Raw genomic sequence first — 17,964 nt, forward strand, 5'->3', positions numbered from 1 at the left:
GGTATGAAGAACTGCTCAGAGACTTTGGATCTTTTGAGCAGCAAAGTATTTATTACAACGTTGGGAGCAAGCGTGGTTTGCACCACAGAAAACTTGCTCAGAGGTATCATACAAAATCAGGGGTTTTATATAATTTTCATATATGATTCTTATATTCATATGATTGCAACATCTATCTATACACATGATAGGCGGAGTTCAGGCAGAGCTTAGGGTGGTGCTTTTCTTGGCCCCCCATTTCGGTGGGGGTTCCAGCCTTCAGCCTGGGTTTTGGGGTCTTCTTTTCATCTTCATCAGTCTGACCTCTCTACCTTTCCATTGTTCTTGACCCGCTCACTGAAGCTTGGAGAAAGCCTTGGCTCCAGGCCTATTTCTCCTATTCAAATGTCTACCTTATCCTAATTTATTACCTCTAGGCCTATTGTATACTGCTTCTAGCATTCTTCTAAGTTTTGGTCCAGGGGGTAGAACAGAACAAGTCTTGGTAGCTCAGGTAGAATAGATGTTAGGGGGCCTATCTTAGTTAACTCTCTTAGGGCTGACTCTTGTTTCACAAGTGTCACCCAGCAGCTCATTCTGCAACATGACCAATGTGGTTGCAAACTACTTGTGCAGGGACATTTTCCAGCTGCCTGGATTTCTTCTGAGAGAAAGCTTAACGAGATGCCTATAAATCATCCAACTTATCCCTATAGCAACAGGAGTATTTTCTTTTTAAATTACCTCTTCAAGCACAGCTCAAGTGAGAAAGATGCTTCAGGAATCCTAACAGAATTTTCTGCTAAATCACCATCCAATAGCACTGACTTCACTTAGCAAAAGCAAAGACTGACTTTATGGGTTGAGGGTCTGTGTCACTAAAATAGTTCCCAGTTAATCACTGACACATACCACAAAATGAAAAACTAATCTATCTAATTGCCCTTCTCTATAGTACATTAACTTCTTAGTTACAAGGTACCCGAAGGAGGGAGTAGTATATTTATCTTGTTGATGCTAAAAACTTTGTTACGTCAAAGGAATGCATATGCATAGAAACTACAGACAACCAGTGAGTCACCACAAACGTGTAAAGGTTACATGATCTCACAGCAGTAGTTTACATAAGTGAAAACTCAGTACTTGAAGTTATTAATATAATGCGGGAATTTCAGAGATTCTTCCTTCCACCGTTTGTGTTCCCATGCTATTTGTATTTTTTTTTAAGCTACAACATAAAAATAAATACAAAGAGCATTTGACAATTTTAGCAATACATTTCAGCCTACTCATCTTTTCTCTTAATAAAACATTAAAACCCGTTCTAAGTTTAGAATGTCTAGTCTGAGACCTCTGAGAAGGGTCAATTTCTCAAATTACATGTGACCAACACTTTCTAGTTAAACATTTCAAAATACCGCCTTACAAACTGTGTCTATCACACATGTATGTATACATATTTCTTTAATATTTCCCAAAATAGGACAGTAGGAGATTCACATTCTGCAGTCAACTCAGTGAAGATTCTCCATTCACTCAAATCCACAGATTTTTAAGACAACTAGTAGCAATGCATGCTCCCCACAGCAATAGACATTTACTGTATGTGCAACTGTCTGGATTCCGTCCTGATTACATATGAAAACACCGTACAGGCATCTATAAAAGATAACAGTGAATACATCTCTATAGCAAATGAAGTGTTTTGTTTAGACTAATGAAAATTTGCATATGCAAAGGAAGTTTTTTACTAATAAGCCACAGTCCTGATCAAAGGCTGCTGTAGCAATGACAAAACATTGCAGTCACATTGCTTGCACAATGTTTATATTTAGCCCTAGTATAAATCTTTGCAAAGCAGCCCTCTATGTTGAAATGGCATATTCTTATCATGGTTGTATCTGATTCCAGACTTGTAAATGAGCCACATCCCTAACCTTTTACTCTACTGATTCAATGACCTTCCTGTCCACGTGTATACCACAGGGTACCCAAATCATCTGCTTCAGTAGACAAGAACTAGCAAGTGTCCACTGGCACCCCTATTTCTACTCACACTGCATCAGAGGCTTCCATCTTCAAAGTCTATTTGTTTTGATCACAAACTGTTAAGTAAGCTCTCTGTAGTATGAATGTAGTGTCTCAAAACAACAAAAAAAGCCACTAATGGAAACGTAGAACACTTTTCTGGAAGGGAAACAAAAAAGAATAGAGGAAAACCCCTCTAGAGGTCAACAGTCCTTGTGACAATACTAACAGCTTCTGTCGGTGCTTTCCTTAAAACATACTCATTTGAACTGGAGTTTTCAAAGTTGCCCCTGGCAACTTTTAGAATGAAGAGATAAAACAGAACTGGTCCATTAGTGATAGAAAAGAGGAAAGCAGAAATAAGCTTCTGAACTGACTCACTGCAATGCAACTGACTGGCGCTTCTCCTCAAAGTGTTTAATCTTGCTGAATTCCCAGTACTACAGCCCACTGAGAGCTCACTACACAACCTACAGCACCCTCAGCACACAGCTGATGCTGCTGCGAATGGACAGAGCCACAGGCACCTTTCAGATACTAGTGGATCAAGAATCTTGGCAGTCCATAGTTTCTATTCCATTCTCATGGCAGGCATCAGATTTTCAGATGGTGCCAAGCTTACTCCTCCTGCCCATTGCTCTGATTCAAGGCCATGACAATCCAACTCCCAAAGTGGCAACCTTGGCACTAGAAAAAAATACCAAATGAGGACCAAGTATCCATGACATTCAAGACAATACCCAGAGTGATTGCAACTCTGCCTAGGGTTATGATCTCTGCTCAGAAGATGCTGCTTTTAGAGGTCTCTAAAGCCTAGTCAAAATTACTCCGAACTCTCCAATTCACTCACTCTTGAAAAGCCTTGATTAATATATCCCAAGGAACTAAAACAAGCCTTCAACAGCATTTAAAATCATAACAGCAGCCTCAAATCTACTATACTTTTTGACATTATGTGCACCCTCTTAGTAAAGCAAATATGAAGCCCTGTATACACACAAGGCAATTCATTATTAACATACACTGGTACGGTGCAGCAGAGAGTGGGCTGTGAAGAGTACAGTTAGAAAGATTACTGCATCTTAAAGTCCATCCCCCTGAGGTACCTCCTTCAGCCTTCACTCACCCTTCTCTCACACCGACCCGCATATCTCACACAAGTTCCCGGTCCTTCCCATGCAAATATCAAACCTGTCACCTCCTGAAGAAGGTAGAGGCTGAAGGTCTCGTTTGCTCTTCTCCCAGCTCTCAGGTCTATTTCCCAACCTTCATGACAAGAGCTACCACAGAAGATGGGTTTAGAACATAATTTCTCAAGTTTTTCCTTTTCCAACTACTTTGGGAGATTTTGAGTAGTTTTGCTCAGTTTTAAAGAGGATGTCTCTGAACAAATCCAACATTCAGACTTGTTCTAGCAGTTAGGAGAGTAAAAGGGAGCTGAAGGCCAAATAAATAAATAAATTAAACCCCTCAGTTTGATCAGTGTCATGTTTTACAATTACATCAGCCTTTCAAACAAAACAATATGCATCTTTTCCAGTGAATGCCTTAAGTGTTACTGTAGAAAATGCTTGATTGTCAGTATCAGTCAATAAGAAAGTTGCTGAGGGAAGAAAGAGAAGAAAGAAAAAGGGAGGGCAGGATAAACAAACATCTTATCTGCAAAAACACTCCTGTTTATGAAGAAAGTCTTACACATCTGTAATTTCATTTAGACACAGATAACATTTTTCAAGCTAATTCATTCTGACAAGCCAAACATTTCTTCTGAGTTTCTATAGAGGCATCCTTTTCCAGCTCCTCAAAGTGTCTTCTGAGTAACAGCCAGTAAGCCATTTTCTAAGTTAGTCCAAATACAAAGTTTGCCAAACAAAAGTTTACAAAAAAAGTAAAACTTTCTGCAACATAAAGATCATTCTCATTTAATAAAGGCTAATGACCCAAAATGTATGCAATCTCAAAGTAGGCACGTAAAAATGCAAGGTTAGCAGTGCTTACTTAAATTAAATTTGCAACTGACTGTTTAATACCTTGGGCACTGACTTACAGGAAAAGAGCCAGGAAAGATTCCAGAAATGCCCTACTTCATCTACCAGACCCAAGTCTATTTGACTGCCTATGAAAGGCAAATAACTAGTTTTTAGGATAAAGCAGCCTGAATTTCCCATTACACTAACAAGATAGATGGTTAGTGTAAAAAAAAACAACAACTGCTCAGAGGAAAGACAGGTGATGTAATCTGCCCAACTTTCACCAGAAACTACAAGCAACCAGTAAAGCTATGCAACTCTGACATTGTCAGATTTCCATTTCTTTATTATCTCAATAACTTTTTTTTCTAGAAATTCTATTTTGTTTTTCTTAACACTTATGCAACAGAGATGCCTATCAGACAATTAAATAGGACCTCATCTGACACATAATATCACAGACAAAGAGCACTACATCCCTATCATAGGATGTTCTAAAAAAATCCTAGGATAATAAGGCATGTTTTTTATGATGTATTAGATTAATAAAAGTCATATACCATGAACAATTCTTGCTTTTGAAATAAAAGCATCTAATGAAGTGGCCCTCCAAAAATATAAAAAAAAGAGGGAAGGGAGAAGAAATCATTTTATCTTGAAGCTGACAAGCTCAAGGGTTTCCTTTTGGGAAATCTTCCACAATGTGCATCCTCTAAAATGTGCCTTGATATCTGGTATACAATCAGCTTAACATCCTGCACAGTGCAAACAGACCATGTTCACAAACACTGTTTTTTTTAAATCCATTTACGCATATATACATTAACAGAACTTGTAAAAAAGAACTTAAAAACACTTCAAACATCTTAATCTGTTTTGTTCCCATCAAGATTTCTGTTAATTTACTTTGTATGAAAATGATATACACCCTAATTATTTCATTCAGAATTAAACATTTTAATTGTAATTTTAATCTGTGCACTGATTATAACATGTACTAGTTTCTTTCTACCCTACATGCCTTTCTCCAACCATCCAGAACAGCTAAACAAATCAAAACCACGTCAAAAAACACCCACATCTATGTACAGAAACCTTACAGTAAAAATCCCCACTAGGCACCCACTGGTCTGATGCTAATCAGCTATTCTCTTCCATCCTGCACAGATCATCCGTCTCCCTTTCATCCAGTTCGGTGCCAGCATGACTTGGCCAGCTCCAGGCGTGGCTGTGCACTCATCCCATTCAATACGAAAAAGCAATTTCAGACAAAATAAATCATTACTGTCTGTCAAGCCAAAGGAAGTCAGGCTGCTTGCCAGACCGTAACACTTTACCCCAGTGCAGCTACTTTCACCTCACCCCAGAAACAAATACAAAACCGTTCATCCTCAGTTAGAAGTCTTCCTAAAACTGAACAGCATCCACCCCGCAAGGAAGCACGGTCCATGAAACACCAGCCATTTCACGTTGGTCTGTGACCTGTTTTGGAAATGAGCAAGCCACAAGGCTGTGTATTTACTATTAAAACAGACTATTAAGGCAAATATAAGGGAGGGAACACACTTTTTACCAGAGATTTAAACAATTAACTACAAAGGGAAAAAATACAAGAAAACCTAACTCTGAAGAACTTATCAAGGACAACAGTGTGGTTCCAGACACCCAAAGCGTCCATAATCTGGTCATTCGTAATGACAGAGGAACTACAGAAAGCTCTAATACTAGTAGCACAGGTCAAAGCTGGAAATTTCCACTTTTATTGGAACTCCTGTTACTAATTTACAACAAATACCAGCACCAGGTTTCATGCATGGTCAGTCATCAGCAATGCTCAACAAAGTTGGCACGCTCCAAAAAGTGAAGTGCTGTACCGACAATTAGGGTACGTTCATTTTCTTCCTCATACTGCCATTAGCTCACTAAAATAAGTCACTACCTCTGTTTCTCTGTAACGTGGAGGGAAAGATTTGTAGTGAAGGTTTTTCTGGAATTTTAAAGACACTGCATTTTCTGATAAAAAAAAGTTTTTAGATTAAGTGAAAATATGTGAATTTACCCTCCTCAGTTTTCAGGTTTGTATCAGGGAATTTTAAATATCCCAGCTAACATCTTTTATGTTTATTTGGGGGATGGGAATAATCCCAGTTTCCCAGGGTCAAGCTCAAGAATTTTGAACTGTCAGAAAGTTCTTATTTTCTTAAATTTAAGACTACAACGTTCCCACACAGTTTGATAAACTTTTTATTTTCAAAGGCAAAAAGTAACCCCATCTTTTCTGTTTCCTTAGCAAAAGAGGCTATGATGTATTCAGCATTCTATCACCATGACAATGATTTAATAAAACATTTTCCATATGGGAAAGATTCTTGAAAGCTATTTTGCTTGATTTAGACATATATTTAGCTCCTTTTCTTATGACCTCAGTTATTGCAGGCTCTCAAAGAACAGCTTTAGGCAGAAAGCAAAATAAAGAAATCCTTCTCTTTGGATGACTCCTTTAACTCTGCCTGAAGTTCACTTTAATAGGTTTGTCCAATTAAACTAGCACCACAGATGTTATTTTGTCACAAATATCAACTTGACTCTTAACCACACGCCCATCCTGCTCCTTCTCCTCTGCTGACAATGCCAGATACTTTCTCCTACTGTGGTGTTCATTAATCACCCCAAACCGCTCCTACACATGCAAGGAATTCTTCCCAAAGTGGCTCAGCAAGACACTCTCCCTTGCACTGAAGCCCTGGCAAGGGAGGAATGGCCTTGCCCCTGTCACCTCCAGCCAGCACTGGCCTCCAGCTGCTCTCCCACACTTAGTGCCAGCTCCTTAAGCCACCATTCCCTCAATATCAGTGGCTGAAACTCAGGTAAGTAAAGGGAAGTAAGAAAAAGGGAACTGCAGTTACACAGCAAAGGAGGGTGTTACAGAGGAGACCCTTTAAAATTAGTAATTAGTTAACACAGGGAAACAAAGTGCAAGAATTGATGACCCCAAAGATGACAACAGGAACACAGGAAGCTTTGGGGGGATGAGTACCACTCCACACAGTCATTGCTGCACACCCACTTTATCAGATCACCTCTGAACCAAATTTTCCTGATAATAGAAAGAAGTTTTAGTATTGATTAAACTGACTGGAAACAGTCAGAAAGAAATGTAGCGCTCAGTGACTCAAACATCAATAAACATTTACAAGGAAGCAATAAAACAGTAGATGAAATTCAATGGTCAGTTAAAGTAAAATCCACAGGAAATGTGCTGTACATTGTGCAGCAGTAACGTAGCTGGAAACCACCTCCAGGAAAAAAAAACCTCAGGGAGTGCTATCTTATTATTTCTTATATGAGAAGTACCAAGGACACGAGATTTAATTATTTCAAGAATTACCTTCAGATAAGGTGAAAAGCAGCTAAAAATAAATAGATTAGGCATGCTGTGTTTGCCAAAGACGTAAAATGGTACAAAGAGCAACTATTAAAATTGATCAAGGCAGGGCCATGGAGAACACAGCAACAGCCTTTTGGGTTTAGTGGTTTGTTTTGGTTTTGTGGGTTTGGGGTTTTTTTGCTCAGCAGGTACCTGCACCACAAACTGCCAGAAGCCTGTACAGCTAGGGGCAGACTCTTGAAGGATACTAACATGCATCCAGCTTTCCCTCCGCCCCCATTCTTGAGCACCCCTGACTGGCCCCTGGTAGAAATAAAGCATGGCAAGTGCAAAAGTAATGAGGCAAAAAGCACAGCAACCCTCCAGGGCTCAAGAGGAGCACAACACTATTTGAGGGAAAGGAGACTTGTCTCGAAGCTTGTAGCTCAAAGAAGCAACTTTAGCCACTTTGTCAGCAAAAGAAGGTGCCTCTCTGCTCACCACTGATCCTGTCCCCAGGAGATGTCTGTTCTCACACACAGCTCTTTGCTGCACAGGGACCAGATCTGGGAAATTATCTCGGTTAAAGATAACCCAGCAATAGTGCCAGTACATAAATTGTTTTCCAAAATTGGATCACTCCCTCATTAGATCCCACTTGGCTGTGCTACCATTCCTATCAACTCAAAGAGAAGGCCAAAAGAGGAGATAAGACTGCTCCTCCAAGCACCAGCACCAGTTCAAAGGCACGTTGCCCACATGGATGGGCTTGTCAAACAACAGCCTTGGTTCTCCTCTGCAATATTAGTTGAGACCAGTAAAAAGAGGATGCCAGAAAGCCAAACCAGGCACACACCACACCATGCCCAACAGACCTCTGGACAGGAGCACCGAAGCAGTTGTGGCAGCTTCTTCCCACTTATCCGGAAAAGGTGCTTTGATGATGGGAAATTTTCATGAATATTTGCATTCCCGAGGGCTGGAAGGTGGGCAGGTTCCCCTCCTGCAAAAAAGTAATGGTGATTCTGCTTCTCCAAAAGCAGCAGAGAAGAAACCGTTGTTTTCTTCATAAAGAGGATCTTAATGTTGAGTAAGGTGATTCAAGTCAATAAGTGAAGTCACATCGTGTTTGCCGAGCAGTAAGGTCAGGGGGATCCAAAAGTAGCTACGGCTAAGAAGTCAGTGACCAAATTCAAGTCAAAAACTCAATGATTTCTTTATTTAAATGACTACTAACAGGGATACCTTAGAGAGGGAGGGGACTGAGATTTAAAGTACTTGTCTTTGCATTAGCTTTTGCTTTTATTAAAAAAGTTACTTTGAAAATTACCATTTAAATGTCAAGGCTCTCCACATCATTGCACCATTCTGTATGGCATCAAACTACAGATTTAATACAGCTGTAAACAAAAGTAGTTTAAAGAAAGAAAAATACAGAGAAAAACACCATCCTTTTTATTTTTTATTATTAATAGAGAAGACCAAGTGTATTAAAAAAAAGGCACTAAAAAGGAAGTCAAATTGTTGGTTTTAAATGCTAACTTTCATAATGATGCCAGAATTATCCAAATATCACAATATATTTCTCAAGGATTCTGTTAATAACAGCTAGAAATCCTAGTATATGGGATATTGTGCACATGCCTACAGACAGGCATTTAGGAACAAATTTACAGCAAGAAGTACAGTGACATGAGTGAGAAAAGGTTTTATTTAAAGTATTTCAGAGTAATTGCTAAAAACAAATCTCAACCAACCCACCGCATGTCTTAGTTCTATGTTTGCATTCATTGTCCTCAAATGACTTGTAACCTATTTTGCATGTTGAGCAGTTTAATGGATTTCCTGAACAGACTTCCCATTAACTGACACGCAGCATGGAAGAAATGCCCAAGTGCACTGAATAGTGTGTTACGTGGATTAAAGTTCTAAAAAGACAGCCAGCCAGGTCGATAATAGGTGGGGGAAAAGAGGAATCTGTAGCTACAGTGTTTGGAATAATGACTGATATTGTCTCACACAAGAAATATTTCGTAAGTGAGAATGATAACCACTCTACACCCAGCGGAGATGTTTGCATCAATGCTTCTATTCAAAATAATATGGCATCATCTTTTTAATACTGTAGTAAAAAGACATTAACCATAGGTATAAAGATGACAAGATAGGGAGGGCTTGTCTACGTGGGGCAGTCACATGGCAGGTTTGTACCAATGCAACTTCTCAAATGCATATACTTTATGCTAAAATGAGAATTTGGCATGGTCTGATATTTTCCATTAGCCATACCATCAAAGTAGTGTAGTAGGTCCTCAATTACACATGTAAGAGATAAAGTGTGTATTAATTACTTCATCTTAAAATTTCTCTGTGGATTTTATATCAAGTATTATATTATTTATGCTTTGATTTTTGACTGAAGAAGATTTTGGACTTTTGCTTTATCACTTTGGCTGACACTTTCAACATGTCTCAAAATGTATATGGTTGGAAGGAGAAGAACCGCTTACTGCAGCGGAAGTAAAAACACAAAAAGTAAATCTTGCCCTCTGTCAGCACAACGGAAGAAGAGGTGACAGGAAGATGCAAGAGGTCCTGCTCCCTTTCCACGTTCTCTGGCCTCAAGGAGTCCATAAGGTCCCACGGCACTTCAGGCAAATTCTGAACTAGAATAATAATGGGAGGACACCAGAAGGGTATACTGCTCTCAAATTTGATCTCACAAGGCACCCCTCTGCTTAACACTAAGTGTCCTCGCTCCTTGTAGCACCTACACACCACCCAAGCTGCAGTACATCCAGGAGGCTGAGTGCCACCTCCTCCCTGGAGATGCAGAGCAGGAAGATGGTAGGGAAGCAGGCCAGGAGCTATCTTCAGTCTCCTGCTATTTTCAGGGACAACAACCTCCTAGCAAATCTGGTTGGCCTGAGCCAGATAAGGGAGGTGTTCTCTGACACCCTGTTCTGCTGCCTGCCACTATGCCCACACCTGACCATTCCCTTCTGGGCTGGGGAGGAAAGCTTCCAGTCATGCTGGGTCCTACCCTTGCTATGGAAGGTGGGTAGGAAGCTGCTGGCCTCCCCTCCTCTGCAGTGCCCTGGCACTTCACCCTGCAGCCACAGTGCTTTGGACCTGCCCTCACCACCCCTGCCTGTATAGCTCAGTTCCTACAAGCAACTTCCTCTGTTCTGTTAAACCTAACAGTATGGTTCTTCATATGCATACAATTGCTGAAGCGCTTTAGTCCATGGGATCAGAGTCATATGCTGTAGTTTCAGATCACAAAAAAAAAAAAAAGTTTTGGCAGTATTTGTAAAACAAAACCCCTCTATAACAACAAAAATCCTTCTCAGCCTCAGGCAAGCAGAACTGCTACATGCAGCACCTGCTGTGGTCCAAGGGGAAAGAGGAGCATCATCTTTTTAACACAGATAGTGAACATAGAGATAAATCTTCTGCTTAAGGAGACTTTATTTTTAAAGATTGTCTGATTGAAATATGTGATTAACAGCTTGAAGCTATTTATTTATAGAAGTATTACTGAAAGCAAAAATCCATGAAAGAAATATGCCAGAAACATAAAATATAATTTAAACTAAGCTTACCTGTGATTGGTTAGCTGTTAAGTTTACATCTACTTAAATAAAAACAGTCAGTCCAGAAAAATAGTGGTAAAAACCTGAAGCTATTATCAGTATTATACAAGTGTTATACAAGGCAAGTTCTCTGTGCCTGAGACTGATGTGCCACAGGAAAATACTCAGTGCATTGAAACACCTAGAGAGTTGATTTATGGCTCATTTACATTACAAATGTTTTCTAAAGTAAGGACAATTATCTCCCTCCTCCCCAAATTCCTAAGAAGTTCTGTTGCTCTCCTTGGGATTTTCCTTCACACAAATCAACAAGAGGAATCCCACAGACCTCAATGGAATGGCATAGAGACTTAGAGCATAGTTAACACACATGCTCAAATTTCAGATGATCCTAGGAAATGCTCGCTACCCAGACTACTGAGTAGGACAAAAAAACCCCACCACAAATCTACACTTATAACTCACCTCCCCATAATAAGATTGGCAGGAGCAGGGTGGGGTGGGTACAAATCCCTTCAAAATACAGTCTGGAAGCTGGATTAACGCTGAGGGCATGAGAGTTTACCACCTTAGCACCATGGGGAACCTAAGGCCATCAGGAATATCCACACAGCCTCTTACCCTGTTCGAAGTCCCAGAGCATAGAAAAAAACTTCAGTCCCTTGGGGAGGTAGGAGCTGGGACCCCAATGTGCACAGGCATGCAGCAGAAACTTCAGAACATGCAATTAAATAGTTCAGATACACGGCAAGCAAACAGGCACACAGTGCACCCAGACAAAATTCCCTTAGTTAGCTATATAATGCTCTACAATCTCTCTGACAGAGGGGGAAAAACTTCCTCTTTCCAAAAGCACATTCCTGCAGGTATTATTCATACCTTTCCCTTTAAACACGCAGCACTATTACCAGAAATAGACCATCCCACCAGCCAAACCAAAAATACAATGTAGCACGGTACATTCCAGAACCAAACAGGCAACAGCCTTGAATAACCAGATACAAAGGCAGGCAATTTAATTTGTGGGTCAGAAACACTGGCACCTTCCCTGAACAGGCATATCTAGCTTCTTATCAACCCGTGTTTTCCTCAACCCAGTAAACTCTTAACAAATCTCACAATGCTAACTCTTCTTCTCAAAATACTATACACCCCATTCCCTACTACCATGTGGTACAAAGCACAGGAGAGCTGACCAGGACTGCTGCCACAAAGAGGTACGACAGCTGAGATTTCTCCAAGCATGAGCACCACTAAAGAGTCAGTACCATTAGGTATCTCTTTAGGTGGTTGCTTCTGCAAGGTGCCTTCATGCTGTAGTAGCTCAGTGATGCAGTTGTCACCCATAAGAAACATGGCAAAATCAGAAGGCTGAGCTGGATCACTTCTTTCAGTAGCATCTTATGCAACACTGCTTTAAAAATTGATCGTAGAACACACATGTGCCAAGTAGGAATGCTAATTTCCACCAGCATTTAAGTTAGACTTAATTTTAAAATAGTTCACTGGGATTAAGCAAAATTTTATGCAGTAAGTACATAATGCATCTAAGAGCAGAAGAGAAGACATGTCTGGGAAGCTGAAGGGACAACACCATACTTGCAGATGCTACAGAAACAGTGCAATTTAAAAAGGTAATTATATCAGATACAGCAAGAAGTCTGTATCTCATCTATCCAGAAAGCCATCTTGTGAAGCCTCCAAATTTTATAACCTTTAAGATATGCCTTTAAATCTCTCCATGAGTGAAAAGGTAAATGGCACAGCCCATCAGGAACATCCAGCACACCCCTCATGCCCGGCATTCGTGGGGAAGGGAAGCAGAGGAAGACAAAATACATTGCAACTATGTTAATAGCAACTCTTACCAAAACTGCACAGACATCTACATCAAAAAGGCTATGGTTTAACTATGTTCTAAAAAAGAGGCTAAATAAGTTTATTTCTAAAGGCTGATAAGAGACACGCAAAGGTTCCTTTGGGAAAAGCAAATTTAAGGTCATTGTTAGGCCTCTGCCCAACAATCCAGTCTTATAAGAATCTTGCAAGGTGAAAAATTCTGAAATTACTGGTGTGACACCACATGTTTGAAGATTAAATAAACTCTTTTCTCTGCATAGTCTGTGATATAGCACTCAAAGAAATCAATAATATCACAAAACTCTGCCTTTCTCCTCCCTCCTAAAAAAAGGTTCTTTATACAGAGCTCACACTGTTACCCAAGTCCCACTTCACATGTAGGGGGAAAGTGAATGGGTGAGGAGATTAACCACTCTTCCCTTCTTATGCAAGGTTTTTATCTCCATTAACAGCATTTCCAGTACTGGAAAATTTTGAAGAACGTTGGGCCTCAGGGCCCCATTAAATACTTTCACTAACTCTGTTATCAGTAACTGAAGTCTTCTTCAATCCTAAAGAACTTCGCTGCTCTTGAGGATGAAAGCAATGAAAAGAACTGTGACTACAGAAACCACTATCTTGTTTTATGTTTCCCAGAGGAAGCACTCACGTTGGGAATAATTCTGTGATTCAAAGACTAAACAGAAAACAGTAATCCATGTTCTGCTGACTCCCAATCTGCATCACAGAATTAAAAGACTGCTAATATAAAAACGTCAGAATCCAGAAAGCAACTGTGCAACACAATGTGAGATGAGGAAACAGTTCCCAAGATAAACAACTGTTCAACATACTTTTCCCAGGCACTGCAACACTCTTCAGAAAAAGGAGGTTCAGTTTCCCTCCCAACTCTCATTCTCCAGGTTTACAACTATGATAAAACTTTTATATATATACATATCTATATCTATAAAAACCAGTGAGTTTGTAAGCAATGAATAGCAGCTGCCTCTTAAGCATCGGAAGGACCTAAACAACCTCGCAAAGTTCTACTCAAAAGGTCCTAGTGCTGCTGTCTGTGAAATTTGAGACATTTTTCAATGTCTTAAACTACGACAATTGCAAAGGACAGCTAAAACACTAACCTACACAGCAGCAGGCAGAAAGTCTGCTAAAAACATTGAAACCCTTCCATTTTAAGTAACTGGAAGATAAATCACAATACTGTATGTTTCAGAAAACATTTTATCCAACATAGCAAATCACCTATCCCAAACATATACTCCTAAATAACAGAGCGAATCATAAACATTGCACCCCATAAATTTGAAGTAGCGATATATTCAGTCTTTTCCTACAAAATAAAATGCCTCAAGCATACAAGTTATTGACTGAAACAATGTGAGTAAAATGCAATATTGTTATTTAGTTTCAGTAACAGGATTATGAGGTAATGTTTATATGACTGGAAGCAGAGCTATTTCCATTACACAGATGAACTGAAATGATGTATTATTTCCTACAGTCATTTAAAAATATTTAAGCATCTCCAGGATCTTGGTTTGACTATTCTTCACACCCAAGATAAACCTCCATGATGGTTTGTTTTAAAAACAATGTGTGGAAACTTTTCCTTCTATAAGCAAAAAATAAATTAGGGGTGCTACAGGAAACCTGAATAAACACCAACACTTTGGCTCAGCAGAGTAAGAACAATCGCAAGGAGGCAACTGCTGGAGAAATAGTGAACTGAGGAACACCAAACATTTGAAGTTCCTTGCATGGATATAATCAGTCTGGTCAACAAGAAAAGCACTTAACAGAACAACTTATGACAAAGTCTCATGCATAGGAGATGCCCTCAAGAAAGGGTGTTTGTGTATATATCCCTTATCTATATATCCCTTATATTGTGTTTTCCTTCGTCCTAGACACCACCGATTTCTTCTTTCCACACATTCCCTCTGTGCTTGCTGCATTTTTCTTATTTCATGATCTTCCTATGTCTTAATAGCCACAGGGTACAAATACTCAATATGAGAATAAAACAGAAGACAGAAAAATTCCAAATGAGATGCTTACAAACCTGTTAGTTTGCAGTACACAAACAACTGACCAAATGAGTGACCATAGCATGTCAGACCCAGGGTCTCTGCAAGCCAACATCCTGCCTCCAACAGCTGCAAGGACCCAGGAAAGGCCATAACAATATGACATAAGCTTTCCAGACTCTAGCTGTTTACAACTCAGTAACTATGTATCAATGATTCCTATTGCTGGAATTGTTGTGAATGTTTAAAGGGAAAGCTAAGGTTAGGTTGTAAACAACTCCTGTGATTGAAAATCTGTATACCATTTGTTGTAAGGTTTGTTTTAGTTATTTTTAGGCATTAAAAATAATTAGAAAGGGGGGGGAAAGATGTAAATTAGAGACTGGTAACAACTAAATAACAACTGCAGTAAACACTCATATATTTCCTTGTAAATCTTGGTTTTAATGTATGTCTTCATCTGTCTGAATGCAGATTTAGGTAGCATCTAAGACAAGAATATAAATTAAATTACAACATGCTGTGAATTTCTTTATTTCCCTTAGACATTCACATCACAAGGAAACATAAGGTGAATATTAGGTTGTACAACTGGCTTCAGGTTCTGACAAAGTATTAGCAATCTGGAACTAAAGGGAGTGTCTGCCTACTGAGATGGGCTTTGGAGTTTTGGAGCATTGATGTAGTTTTTTCAAAGGAATGATGTTAATAAGACCAATGTAAATGTAATAAATACAAAAGCACCCAAATCCCAGTGAGAACATTTTCCCTAATACTTTCACTTCTTCTTTGACTTCAGAAATCTGGCTCTCAGTGATGACCGAAAAAAAGAGACTGAAAACTAAGATTCATAATTGCCCTGGAAACCACTAAGAAATCATTCAATTTAAGTATTGCTTTTACAGTTCATCTGCACATAGCATTCTTCAGATTAAGGTCACCACAAGTTGGAGATATAACAATTAATAAAATCAATGTAAGCATTTTGGTCAACTTGTTGAAAAGCAACATTTTTTCAAATAAAGTACACTTAGTTGTTTTCACTGCTAAGACAGTAGTACACAGCTACTTGACACAGATCGTACACAGCATGGAAAATGCTGAGTAACTCACTGGGATGAAAGTTAAGATACAGAGAAAACCTGAAACTAAAAGAGCCCCTTTCATCATTCTTTCAGAAAACTATTCAAACTCTTCCATTATGATTTCTCATCTCCTTCAACTTCTTGTCCAAATACATCCAGTATCACACAATAGCACATGTAAACCAATTCCAGTTTCAAGCTGTACATTCAGCCTTCTAGACTACCAATTCTTTCCATGGGACAAACGTCACTCATTTTGGTAATTTCTTTTTAAATTAAGTTAAAATTTTAATAGCTAATCATTTACAAGGTGCATTGCCTAAGAACTTGACCCTATGCAATGGGCAAGGGAAAACAGAGAGGCTCTCCATTCTGTTAAGGTGAGAGGGAAGATGCACAGATAGAGGAAAATAGCAAGTTGTACCTGGGCTCAAGGGCACATAATCACAATAAAAGGACCAAATGTCACAGCAGAGTCAGGGACCCGACAGACATAGATATGCCACTGTACATCTATATTACACTGTGACATTTATTTTTGAACTTGCTGGATACCAGCACGGGTATTGGTCCATTTGGGAGCCAGTGACAACTGAAGAGACTAAAAACAAGGTTTGTAAAATTAGGCAAGAAAACTTAACTACACAGAATAGTCTTTAAGTAGGAGTAACAGTCTTAAATAAGGACCTATTGCATAAGAGAAATTTATGCTTGCATGTTACTCTTTTACTTCTTGCCTGTTAAACTCCCACGAGCTATAACATCTTATCTACATAAGGAGTCTAAATTGCTCTTTAAAATTTTTGTAGACATTTCTATTTTGTTTGAAAAGGTACTTTTTCATTTCTTGCCAACCAAGGCAAAAAATAAGCCCTTTACCACAAGACAAAAAAGGAGCATTTGGTAAGAAGCAAAAATGAATGGAGAGGGTTTTATTTCAGCATTACTTGCCACAGAGAGGGGAAAAGACCAGGGAAAACTGAGGTTCTCAGACCATGACTATCCGTAGTGGAAAGATACAATGGCTGGGTGGCTCTCTTCTACAGAGAAGTTTCAAATACTTTAAAGGATAAATGTGTAAACAAGCTTATTTACAACACTAAATCTGGGGGGAAAAGATGTAGACAATTTCATGTTCTCCTGCTTCCTCTCTTGCAGTTCAGGAGTTGGTTTGCCAGCACACAGTATTTTGGCATTCTCAAGCTAACCCCTCCAACAATTGCTAGAGTAACCACTCAGACACTGAGCAACACTCCTACAAAAAGCTGTCCAGGAGGCACAAGAATTACACTAGTCTGAAGGCCGAAAGGTGCCCTCTGATTGGTAAATCAGCTGCTTTGGGATGCTGGCTGGGCATACCACCTATGGACATACTTTAGCTTCTATTAAAACATGACTTGAGAGTCTGCAAGAACATTCTTGTAGAAATCATGCATGGGTTTGCTTAGAGTGGGGACTTCACTTAGGGGCCCACAACTTATATAGAGGAAAAAAAAATGGAAGCTAGGAGGGAAAGAGACAGGTGACCTCCCCAAACTTACACAGCAGTTAAGTGCTAGCTAGAACTAAGAACTGATTTCAGAACCTTTTGACCCTTGCTCAATGTCCTATGCCCATACAAGACACACCGCCCCTGTGAATTTTTCAAAGAGACCAGCCACAAGAGGACAGAGAAAAGCTGCACAACAGATTAAACACCATGTTAAGGACTTTCCTGAAAGCCTCTTGGGGCTTTCCATTTGTTTAGCAGACAGCACTTGGAAAGAACTCATAACATCCTCAATACTAAAGCATCTTACTCAGACATCTGTCTCAAAGCCTGAGTCTTCCTTAACACAAAGTTAATTGTTCCTTAGTACAATCCCTTTAGCTACTTCTGCTTTATCCTTCCTGATGCGTCCTCTGCTATAGGTGCCATTGTCAATCTCCCCTTCTCAGAATCCCAAACCGCAACATTCCATTCTGTCAAACATCAACGTAATTGCATTTCTACCAATGGAAAGCAAGTCACAAGGCACTAAGAGATGAAACTTGACCACAAATCTTCAG

The 17,964-nt window shown here is 39.5% G+C and overlaps 1 protein-coding gene across 9 annotated transcripts in view; it reads right to left on the reverse strand.

Moving 5' to 3' along the window:
* The window catches only part of NCOA7 (nuclear receptor coactivator 7), a 91,787-nt gene that overhangs the window by 47,061 nt on the left and 26,762 nt on the right, over positions 1-17,964 (reverse strand). The window contains exon 2 of one of the 9 annotated variants that reach the window (XM_051792149.1): positions 8,220-8,347. The exons of the other annotated variants lie outside the window; for them this stretch is intronic. The gene's annotated coding sequence lies outside the window, so the exon portion shown is untranslated. The remainder of the gene's footprint in view (positions 1-8,219; positions 8,348-17,964) is intronic. 9 annotated transcript variants of the gene reach the window in all.

Source organism: Manacus candei, unplaced genomic scaffold (assembly GCF_025592945.1).
Source record: "Manacus candei isolate 608988 ecotype Guabito, Panama unplaced genomic scaffold, ASM2559294v1 h1tg000034l, whole genome shotgun sequence".
In the NCBI taxonomy this organism is placed as follows: domain Eukaryota; kingdom Metazoa; phylum Chordata; class Aves; order Passeriformes; family Pipridae; genus Manacus; species Manacus candei.